Source organism: Rhinolophus hipposideros (genome assembly GCF_964194185.1).
Source record: "Rhinolophus hipposideros genome assembly, chromosome: 7".
NCBI classification, from domain to species: domain Eukaryota; kingdom Metazoa; phylum Chordata; class Mammalia; order Chiroptera; family Rhinolophidae; genus Rhinolophus; species Rhinolophus hipposideros.
The window spans coordinates 22,839,592-22,851,659 of NC_138053.1; the positions used below are offsets into that span (position 1 = coordinate 22,839,592).

General features: G+C 37.7%; 1 protein-coding gene across 2 annotated transcripts in view; it reads right to left on the reverse strand.

Annotated features, from left to right (window-relative positions):
• Positions 1-12,068, reverse strand: part of KCNN2 (potassium calcium-activated channel subfamily N member 2) — a 386,949-nt gene that overhangs the window by 107,290 nt on the left and 267,591 nt on the right. The window lies entirely within an intron of this gene.

Here is a 12,068-nt window from a genome sequence, read left to right on the forward strand (position 1 = left end):
TCTTTAATAAAAATTCCTTTTTCCTTTTCTTACTTCTGGTCATTCCTCTCACACTACAATGAAAAATAAAAAGAAAAGAAAAAGGAAACAGATACATAGATGGCTTTGATAAATAGATGATAGATAGATGATAGAATAGATAGATAGATAGATAGATAGATAGATAGATATAGATAGATAGTAGGTAGGTAGGTAGGTAGATAGATAGATAGGTAGATAGATAGATAGATAGATAGATAGGAGTGAGACAGGGAGAGAGGAAAGAGAGAGAAAGAAAGTAAAAGGGACAGAAAAGAATGTTTCCTGTCTTCCTGGCTTTTCAGTAAACAAGTCCACTAGGCTCTGGCAGTCCATAAACAACCAGAGTCATTTGGAAATGTGTGGTGACATTTCTGACTGCTACGATGACTTATGGGGGCTACTGGCATTTAGAGCCAGGAAGCCAAGGGTGCCAACCACGCTGCAAGTCTGGGAATCCCACACAAGGAAGACCTGTCTGCCCAGAATGCCAAGAGAGCTCCCCCACTAAGAAAAACGACATATTCTTTGCTTTGGGGAAGTAGCCAACTTAAATAGAAAGCATGAGATGAAAGCAACCGAATGAGAATCGAGCATTCTCAGGTAAGTGAATCATAAAAATGGTTGGCAGAGGAGGTTTCCAGTTTCCAGTTTCACTCTGGTTGGATTCTATGTACTCTGTTCTTCTGGAGTCAGGAGAGTAATTTCCCCACCATTTTACATGGTTACAAATTCCCATTCTAGGTGACTTATTCTGCAGTTCATACCACTTTCTTCTGGTACAAGGAGATGGAGAACCAGTAGAATCTCTCATAAACATATCAAAATATTAACAAATTAAGTTATAAAAACACAATTGCTTTAGGTATGCCTTTATCATAACTTTTCATCTAGGGACTTGAAAGTTTTTGACTGATGCTACTATGTTTCCCCGAAAGTAAGACCTAGTCAGACAATCATCTCTAATGCATCTTTTGGAGCAAAAATTAATATAATATAATAATGTAACCTATTATATTATATATTATATTATGTTATATTATGTTATATTATATTATACTGCGTCTTATATTAATTTTTGCTCCAAAAAGACACATTAGAGTTGATTGTCTGGCTAGGTCTTATTTTCAGGGAAACACAGTAATACTCGTAGGCAACACAAAATATATTTTTCCCATTTCTGGTAAAAAAATAGTCATAAATAAAGCAGGCCAAGCTGGCTATAAAAAAATATTCTTGTTAGCATATCATGTTAGCATAAAAGATTTCAATAAAAAAGATATACAAAAAGTTGTATAGGTAAAATGGCAGAAACCTTTATATTAATGAGTATTTACTGGGTACTATATAACTCTAAAGGTTTGTGACCCCAATCTCTTAAGAGATTTATATCCAAAAGAATATGTCCCTCAAACTGGTGACTTTGAAAGGCTTGTCTATATGGTCCAAAGATGCTGTCACCACTGTTGTTGAAAGAAACTGCTCTCAGGGCCAGTTACAAGTCTAACAATATTGTTATTTAAGTCCACATTTCCATGTCTAGTGAAAATGGTATTACCCAGTTTGATTATCTACTGTCGTCACCAAAGTTGGCTCTGAATGACTTGGCAAAAAATCATATCCATTCCCCAAAGGACTAAGAATCACCAAGACTCTCAGTAATCAAAAGCTGTGCTGCCGATTCTGAGCACAATTCCAAGACAGGCTTTCCCCACCCTATCCTGGGCAACAGCAGCATAAATGCAGAATAAGTATCTTCCCAGGTAACTGGTAAAGAAATGCCAATTTAAATGTATAAGTCTGATATACCGCTTACAGATACTTTCCTATCTTTCCAGGACTGGCCCTCCTTCCATCTCTCACAATGCGCTTGCTTTTCTGACCTCACTCTACTCTCTCTTTTCAGGCCCTTTTCATTGTCCCCTCCACTCACTTCCTTAGTTAAGCTGGTTCTCTCTAGTCATTCCCATCACTTCAACCATTATTCAACCAGCACTCTCTGCACTTCCCCTTTTACCTTCTGATGGGCCTTCCAGATAATCTCCAATCTGAGACCCGATGTCCAGGGTGTTGCTGGGCCCACCATACACCTATGCCTTCAAGCTTAGCTGAACTCTCTCATCACCTGTGATCGTTCCCCCATCCTCCATAGAATCTGCTCTGAACATCTTTCTTCTTAAAGGCTACCTTTGTTCTCCTCTCTCAGCACACTTTCTCTCCAACATCAGAAATACTCTCTATTCATACTTCAGCCACAAACTCCATCTCACCTTTTTCTCCCTCTCTCTCTTCTTTTTGGCTTCACCTGTCTAAAGCAATGTTACACCATAATCTAATTCTCCTGCAATGAGAGACTAGTTTCTGTCCTCCTTCCTTTCCAGCAGAGTATACAAGTGAGTTCAAATCCCTGCTATTCATTAAAAACGAAGGGACACAAACAAGAACCCCAACTGGCTCTGTGTCTGCTTCAAGTGGTGGTCATTTCTTGGGTTCTCTTTCATCCCCCAACACAATGATGTGGTTTTTGCCCCCATCATCCCATCAGCACTACTCTTGTTAAGGTCTTTCCAGATACCTTAATTATGAAATCCACTCCTTTCATCTTAATTTTTATCTCATATGATCTGACATTAATCATTCCTTCCTTCGTCAAAAAAGGTTTCTTCTCTTGGCTTGTGTGATGTATTGCTGTTTTCATCTGCTGCCACTCTAAAGGATCCATCTCAGTTTCCTCAGAAAACTACCTTCTCTCCCCCTCCACCCACTCCTCCACCCAGACCAATTAAGTGCCCCTGTTCCCCTGAGGTCCATCTCTGACTGTTCTCTCACTCTGTAGTTGGTCTCTTCCAATACCATCTATCTCCACTACCAGATTCCTCTAACTGGAAGCTATGTTCCATCCTCCAAAGACCTTTTTCAAATGTAAATTATATAATCCCATTGCTGTCAAAATGAAAACCATTCAAAGGTTTCCATTCCACAATCTGATTGTGCCTATTTCTTCCACCTCCTTGCCTGTTACTCCCATTACATGCCCCACTTGCAGATTCTGGAACACATGACCTTCACCATGCTTCTGTCTTTACATTTGGTCCTATGGACTGCAAAGGCTTTCAACTTAGCAAATTCCTATTCCTTTAAAACCAAACTCCACAGTCACCTCCTTTACAATACTATCTGAAAACTCCAGACAAATCTGAAAACTCTCTCCTTTGTTCCACCATGATCCCCATATGTTGTTGCCACAGAGGACAATAAGGTTTCTTGGTAAGTCTGTCTCCCCTACTTGTCTGTGAGGCTCCTTGAGGATAGGAACCCTGTCTCCCAAGTAGAGAATAATAAATGTTTGGTAAATGAACTGCTTGCTATTTTTCATTTAATATTGACTATCCTAATCAGTGGATGGGTCCTAATGTTAATTAAATATGCTCATGGAAGATGAGAATACTAAAGCATAATACAAGTAAAATAAATCTATGACATTTTTCAAATTTGTAGAGAATACATCCTACTAATGCTAAGTCATTGCAGCAGCCGAATTTTGCAATTCCATAAGAAGTCCAGATAACATTCTTCTTCAGTACATTCCCCCGAAGAATTTTCTATTACATAGTTATTTTATACTATCAGAGATTTAATCAATGCCTAAAATAATTTTACTTTTGATCTTGTTTTACCACAGTACGTATTTCACTGCTAAAGTTAAGGAAGAAATATTTTCTTCTACTGTGCACATAATCCCCACTCTTAATAGCTGCTTATTCCTTTTTTGATGGGTTTTGATGGGTTTACTAAATACCCAGTGTACGGAATCCTCACTATGTGCTGGGCACTGTGCTATATACTTGCCATATAATAGGATTTACAGTAGATGGAAGGTCTGCCCCATGAAACTTTCACCAGGATAGACAGACAAAGTCAAGAAAGCAGACTTAAAGCAGTTTAATAAAGCAATTAAGTCTGTGGACACTGAGATGAAGGAAACAAACAAAATATGAAATAGAGAACAACAAAAATAGAGGCGATAGTGCTGTGGGCATCAGGGAAGACACCTGGAGAAGTATCATTGAAAGTGAGACCTGGATAAAGAGAAGAGCCAGTCATATAAAGAGCCAGGCAGGAGAAGAACGTTCTAGGCAGAAGAAACAACACATGTAAAGGCCACGGGCTTTATGGAATCTTAACTTGCTTAAGGAAATGAAAGAACACCAGAGTGCTTACAACTTAATGATTAAGGGGCAGGATGAGAGGAGATGAGTTTGAAGAGACAAATAGGAACCAGACTTGCTGGACCTTGTTGGCCTTGGTATCAAGACTGGATTTTATTTCAAGTGCAGTGGGAACCCACTGACGGGTATTAGGCAGAGGAATTACATCATCTGAGTTATAGCTTACAGAGCTCATCCTTACTCGAGTGGGGAAACCAGAGTACACAAGGGAGGACATAAATTAGAAAGTTTCATTGCATCTGATTGGTTGCAGTTTGTATCCCCATGACCTGGACCGGGGAGGGGAGGAGAGGGGGTGTCGCCATCGAAATGGAGAAAGTGAATACGCTAGAGATACAGTTTGGTGATATTTGTAGAACTTGCTGATAGGCTGAATGTGGGGATGATAAAAGAAAGAGAAGAATAATAGATGGCTGAGCTTCTATTCTGAAAAACACAGTGGATGGTCATGACATTTCCTGAGTTCAATGAGGCAGTGGGGGGAGGTGGAATAAAAAGTTCCATTTTGGCCACTGTCACCTGAGTATAGATGTCAAGTAGGCGGCAGCATATTGGACTCAAAGGAGAAGTCTGGACTATTGAAATAAATTGGAAGGCAGCACTATTTAGGTAGCTTTATGAGACCCAAAACAAAATTGGAGAAAGTGAAGAGAAAAAGGACATCACACAAGGCCAAGTCTTGAGGAACCCCAAATGTGGAGGGCGGCTAGAAGGTAAAACCAGTCTGTGAAGCAGGAAGTAAAGAACGTGTTGTCCTAGGAGTCAAGGGTGAGGACTGCCAATTCAGATGGCAAAATAATATTTAACAGATTTAGAGATATGTTAGGCACTCGATATTCTATATAGAAAATGAAAACATTTTAAACATCACAGTTATTCAAAACTGATTCCAAGTATTAAAATCTTACTGTAAAAATATTCCCATTATATTCCACATGATCACTATATATGATCTGTTTTAAGCTCACTTGTAGGGGTGAGGTAGAGTAATCAGAATGGCGATATGAATACATCTGTATTGTCATTTTTCATTTTGATGATGATAGGAGAAAAAAGATTTTAGGGTGAAAGCATAAACGTTTATTTAATCTTTTTTTAATTCTAGAGCTGTGGTTAATGATCTTTGCCAAAGGACTAAAGTAACTTGCAGACATAACACAGAATATACCCTCAGAATATATCCCACCACAACCTGAACTTTCCAGTACAACTGTTTTATATTTGCTCCCATGCCCAAAATATAATACACTTCAAGCTGATTGTCCAAGATGAATGGGCAGTGAGAATCATCAGCAGGAAGAGGATCTGGAGTTTAGTGGGAGAGGTCGGCCACATGATCGGGTCACCTGCTAGAGTGCAGATCTCTGCTCAGCCAGCTCTAGAAAATCAGGGGCTCAGAAGGGCTCAGCTGGAGAAGCCCCAGTTGCCTCTTCATGTGCTTTTCCTTCTCAATGAGGATATAAGCTCTGTGGTCTGATCTAGGACAGTGTCTTAAACATCCTGCATTTCCTTTCTAGTAAAAAATCCAGGGCTCAGCATGCAAAGGTGGTGCTAAAAAATACACACTGAATAAAATAATTTTAGTCATGTATTTGTTTAAAAAGTAAGTATAGGTAGACTATCCAGGAAAACTACAAAAATCGAGAGTAATAATGGAGAAGCAACCTCAATAGATTATTAAACAAATTAATAACTAAAACCATGCCGTACTGGCACATAAAATAATTGAAAGGCCAATGCTACAGAGCAGAAAGTCCAAAATAGACCCAATATGATGGGAATTACATGGTATTATAAAGTTAGACAATCCAATCACTGAGGGAAATACAGTTTATTGAAAAATAATTTGAAGACAACTAAGTAGCCATCTGGAGAAATATAAAGTTCAACTGATATCTCATACCAAATATATCAAGAAAAATTCTAGGTGGATGAAAGACTTAGATAAGAAAATGAAACTACCAACATACTTGGATAAATCATGTAAGAATTATTTTGTAAGCTCACAAAAAAGAATTCTTTTTAACTCTGACAAAACCACCAGGGCCTTAAAAGAAAACATTGATACATCTAACTACATTAATCTTTTGTTTTCTGCACCTGGGCAAAACTATAGTAAAGAGAGTGAAAAGACAAATACCAAACCATGGAGAAAATGTTCACAACCGTTAACACAGAGTAGTAATTTCCCCATTATATAAAAGTTCCGACAAATCCTTAAGAAAGAGATGAGCAGTCTGTCAGAAAACTGATTTACAAATGGTAAACGGGGATACAGCTACTCTCATGCATTGTAGGTAGAAGTGCAAATCAGTACAACCCCTGGGGAGGGCAATTTATTAGGTTACAAATGCACATCCTCTTTGACCATGCCATTCCATTTCCTTACATGAAATCTGTCCTATCCGTATATTTACATATGTGATAGTGAACATATGTCATCATTTGATACAACATTGCTTGTATATTAACAGAAGACTAGAAAAAAATCTAAATATCAACTAATAGGGAAAGGGGTTAAACAAATTAGGACAGCCACAAAATGACCATTAAAAAAAAAAAGATGAGCAATATTGTTCTGTACTATCAAATAAAGTGGCCTGGTAAGTAATAAAATAAAAATTAAAAAAAACTATATACCACCAGTTGTGTAGTTTTGTTAAGGGGGAGAACATATATTTGTATTTGCATGTGTATAAAATACCTGAAGACAATGGGATTTATAGATGATATAATACAGAATTGTATACCTGAAATCTATGTAATTTCACTAACAATTGTCACCCCAATAAATTAAAAAAAAAATTTTAAAGATGAAAAAAAAAAAGGGATAAAATACCTGAAGAATAGTCCAGAAATTAATAAGTTGCTTAGGGGAGGTGAACTGAGTGACTGGGGATCAGAAATGGAAGGGAGACTTCTAATCATGTAATCTTTAATGCGTTTTAATTTGGGAACGCTATGAATAAATAAATATAAGTTATTTGGTAATAAAAATAAGGGGATATGATTGTTACAAAAGAGGAAGGAAAAAAATGAGAATGAATGAGGTCATTAGACCTTCACATGCATCCTAACAGTCTACATGGACAAAATTGCAAAACTAGAAAGTAAAAATTGATATTTACAAAGACAACCTACAGAACCCAACACATTGAATCCAATTTATATCTAAAATATTCTGCTTCCTAAGGCAAAACCTTGAACCATTACATTACATAACTGTTTTCAACACAATGAACAAAAATGAATAACATTTCTTGGTTAACCTTTAAACCAAATACTCAATAAAACCAAACTTTTTTTCCCTTTTCATTTAGCTATTGAATGTTTCTATTTGTAAGGTTCCGTGGAAACAAAGATTAAAAAACAAACAAACAAAAAAGAAAAAAAAACACACCCCTCTGTGTTTGATGAGGAAGAGACATATAAATGAATGATTACAGTGCCTGTGGAAATTGCCATCACAGAGCAATGAAGAGGATGCTGTGGAAATAGAGAGGCGGGGTCAGGGCAGGCTATACATGGAGTGGCAAGTGTTGCCTACCCCGCCCTTCCACAGTGGTGCCTGGATTCTCTCTATAACTCAGGACTATGACCTTCCGAGGTCAGTTCAAGGATTTGGGAGATCTTCCAAAAAGAAATGCACACAAATGTGTTTATCCAAAAAAGGAGGCCACTTCCTTAGAAATCAACTTGGATAAAACAGAGTGAAAAAGCCACTAAAGAAGCAAGCGCAAGAATGAAATTTTTCTTAATTAAGGCATCGCCAAGACTCAATCAACAAAGGTCAGACCATGAGCACCTGACACAGACAGGTCCAAGGACAAACAGGGGAAGAGAGAAGACTTTTCAAGGGTCTTACTAAGATTGCCTCCAAGACTATCAACCCAGAACTATTTATTGGAGGAGAAAAACAGAAAAGCTACATTCAGATTCATATTCACTGCTCAGTCCTGAGCAAAACTGAGAGGCTCCAAGCACAGCTAATGCTTGTCATCCCCTCACCACCCATCCTGTAACCTTTCTTTGCTTTTGGAGGCTCCTGCCCGTCCCAGCAGCCCTGTGCACTCATGCTGCCCTGAGGGCTTTCTGCATCCAAGGAGGAGGACTTCAAAACCAATGCAGTAAATTATTAATCACTGAATTGCCAACTCCTCCATGGGTGAGGAGTGTAGAGGAAAGAACTTGTCTGGAATGCCAAATTAACAAGGCTCAAAATCCAGATATTCCAACTTGTTATATGACCTTGGGAAGTCATTTAAAAGTTGTTTCTATCACCTGTAAAATGGAGATGTTATGCGCTGTCTCTAAAAGTAGTTGTAATGACGAACACATATCCTATGTTGTAGACAACACCATTAACTGGCTAAACCAATGCCATTCCTATTCCTTGTCTCTCCTGCTCATCTCTATTATAAAAGATCCATTTTCCCAGACTGTTTTGCAGGTGTGTGAAGCCATGTGACGCAGTTCGGGTTGGAAATCATGAGCAAAAGGTTGCTGGAGGACTTATCAGAAAGTCTTTGCTTTTTTGGATAAAAATGACATCTGACTCGCATCGCCCTCTTTCTTCTCTTCCTCCAACCCTAACCCGAGGCTATGTCTGAGTCTGCAGAAGCTATCCTGTGACCAAGAGAAAAAGGCCAAACGAATCACAGCAACACCAGCCCTGGTATCTTAAGGCACTGTGCCGGCAACCCACTTACCCTATTGTTTTAAGCCCCCGTTGTTTGGGTTTTCTGTTATTTGAGCAGCTAAAAGTATGCCTATATTTAATTTAATATACATTAACATTCTGTGTAAGGTCTACAAAAGACAAAAAAATGATTAACTTAAATACTTCATGGAAAGAACAGCCAACAATCCAAAAGGGATGCATCTCAAATACAGGAATTGAAAGCACAATAACTATTGAGTGGTAGAGTTATTTCTGGATGGGTGGTTCTGCTCATCTCTTTTAAATATCAACCACCTGCTCAGAATATCATGGAGTGTGACTCAGAGGAAGCACACACATTTTGGAGCCAGAGAAGCTTGGATTTAATTTCTGGCTTGACCATTTACTAGCTAAGTGGTTTTGGGCAAGATACTTAATCTCAGTAACTGTCAGTTTGTCATCTGCAAAAAAAAAAGAAAAAAATTAAAATAATGTCAACCCTGTATGATTGTTATGAGGCAATAACCCACTCTATTGACCCTAGTAAAAATGACCCCATGAATAAGTAATACTATTTCATGGAGCCTCAGGAGGGGCAAGTACATGAATTAAATATTAACTTGTGATATAGAAATGGGAAAATTAGTCATGGAAGAGAAGGAAGGGAAATTGGTAAGGAAAGGTAAATTAGAGCTAAGTCAGTATTAAGAAGAGCTCTAGAAACTTCAACTGTACCTATTTTTGAAAGAATTCTAATTATTTGCCAAAAACTATGAGTTTCTGAAGTTCTCTTCATCTAATTTAGGCAAGAGCTTTGTCTGGAGACCAAAATCCTAGGATTGTCTACTGGGGTCCAGTGATAGGTAAGGTTATTATAAATCCCTGCCCTGCTAATCTTTAACCTTATTGAGAATCTTAACTTCCTTGCACACGGCTTCTCACAAATGGGCCCCCACCTTCTGCAGTCCCACTCAGGCATTTTATACAGGTTGATGGATTATCAGGTAATTATTCTCACATTGTCTTGAAATTTATGTAAAGTATCTATAAAAATTACTTTTGGACTTCTCCAGAAAGACAGGATAACTATTTTTCTGTTTTGGGTTCTCTCATTGGAAGTGATATCACAGCAAGCACTACAGTGCATGGCTTAGGAGCCTGTGCTCTTGAATCTCCACTCAGGCTGTTGTAGATTCCACTCTGATGTTCCACCACTGATTAGTTGTAGGACCACAAACAATTTCCTTAGCCTTTCAGTTTCGTCCTTTGTCAAACTGGTTTGGGTAGAGTATCTCTCTCATAGCACTGAAAGACAACTGACTGCGCTAGGGCTCACTAAACCTTAGTTGTTTTCATAATCATTTCAGTCCTGTGTCAATTGTTGGCTTCCAATGAATGTACTCTAACCTAACTGAAGTAGTGGAAAGAGATGGACACAGACACTGACATCACTGATTGTAGCTACTAGGAAGGAGGAAAATCAAGACTAGAGGAAATGAGAAACTGGAATAAAAATTCCTCCACGGTCAGTTTTTTACTGATTTTTCACTGACATGCTGATGTTAACTGTCTACAAATTTTGGTAAGCATCCTCAAAGAATTTGGGGGAGTTAATGGGGAATAAATCATAAAATAAATGTGGTAAGTCCTAAAGCCATGAAATAATTGAATATGTACCAGTTTGGCTGATGCCAAAACTTTAATCTGAAATGATAAAAGCTGTATGTTTTCATTTGTATTAGAGTAATTAGTGCTGCGTGGCTAAAATGTATTATCATCACCTTAGTTGTTTTAAGCATTTAAAAAGCTATCTAAAAGCCAGTTCACATTTATTATCTCATTTGCCCTTATAACAGTCCAATTAAAGCAGAACCAATTGAAAGAATTCAGTCATTGTGAGATACTGAAAAACCTGAAGCTAAAGTTCAGGTCTTCTAGCATTTATATCACATGAGAGGGGCATCAGGCTGAACTAAAAAGTTGGATGCAAATCAAATATTTATGAAGAAAATAACTGCTTCCCACTAATTTACATTATGATTTCTAAAATGTCATATCTTTATTTCCTGATGATCTTAGACGACAGTTGTTCCTTGGACCTCCTGTTTCACTGGAAGAAGCAAATAAATAAACTTGCACATTACATTCAGTGCCCCGCGGTAACAGAAATAGACTATCCAAGTTAGATAGTCTTCATCCTGAATACTGTTCTTTAAATTTTGGTCATAAAGAATCTCAAATTACATACAGTACTTGAGATGAAACTTGAAAGCTGTTTTCAAGTATGCTTAACTAACCACATGTTAATAGGGCCAGGCACTTCTCTAACCTGTTATGTGCATAATTTCATATAAAACACACAATCACTCAAGAAGGTAGATACTATTTTTATCCCTATCGTAGGAATGAGGAAACTGAGGCTCAAGTGTGAAGGAAGCAGCGAGGGTTATACGGTACTGAAGTATGTGTTTAAGATATGAACCCAAGCAATCCAGCTTCAGAACCTGTGTCTATAATAAGTTTACTGCTGCTCATCACGTACTTAGCCAGTTATGAAACAATTTTAGGAAGAAAACAGAGACAATGCTAGCAGCAACATACAATAAACCAATATATTACTGACAGGTTTGGTTATCTCGGACCCTGGCATGCAGCAAAAGAGAAACAAAGAATTTACAATGAGGAAGGGAACAGCAGATTGAAGGAAGAGAATTATTACATTTAGTAAATCAGTTGTACTTCCTAGTACAGGAACAGAGGACACGGACACACACACGCGCGCAGACACAGGTCTGAAAAAAACCTAACAATCTTAAAACTAATTTAATGAAAGAACAAACAATCTTATACACCTCAATCACGAAAGGACATCCCTGTATTAAAACACAAGGCAAAATTTCATGTTCCAAGTAATGATGCTTACTTTCACAAAAGCTTTATGAGATTTAACTGATCCTTTTTTGGAAGGCAGTTGTGTATAAAATCATTATGCCTATGTCTAAATTTTAGAAATATTTCTATCCAGATTGTTAAAATAAAAATTGATATAGAATAATGGATTATAATCTTCAAAGTTCTAAGGGTCACCCTAGAGGTCCATATACAGGTACAATATCTTTCACGGGGAAAAAGGTACAAGACATTTCCAGACACAAAGATGA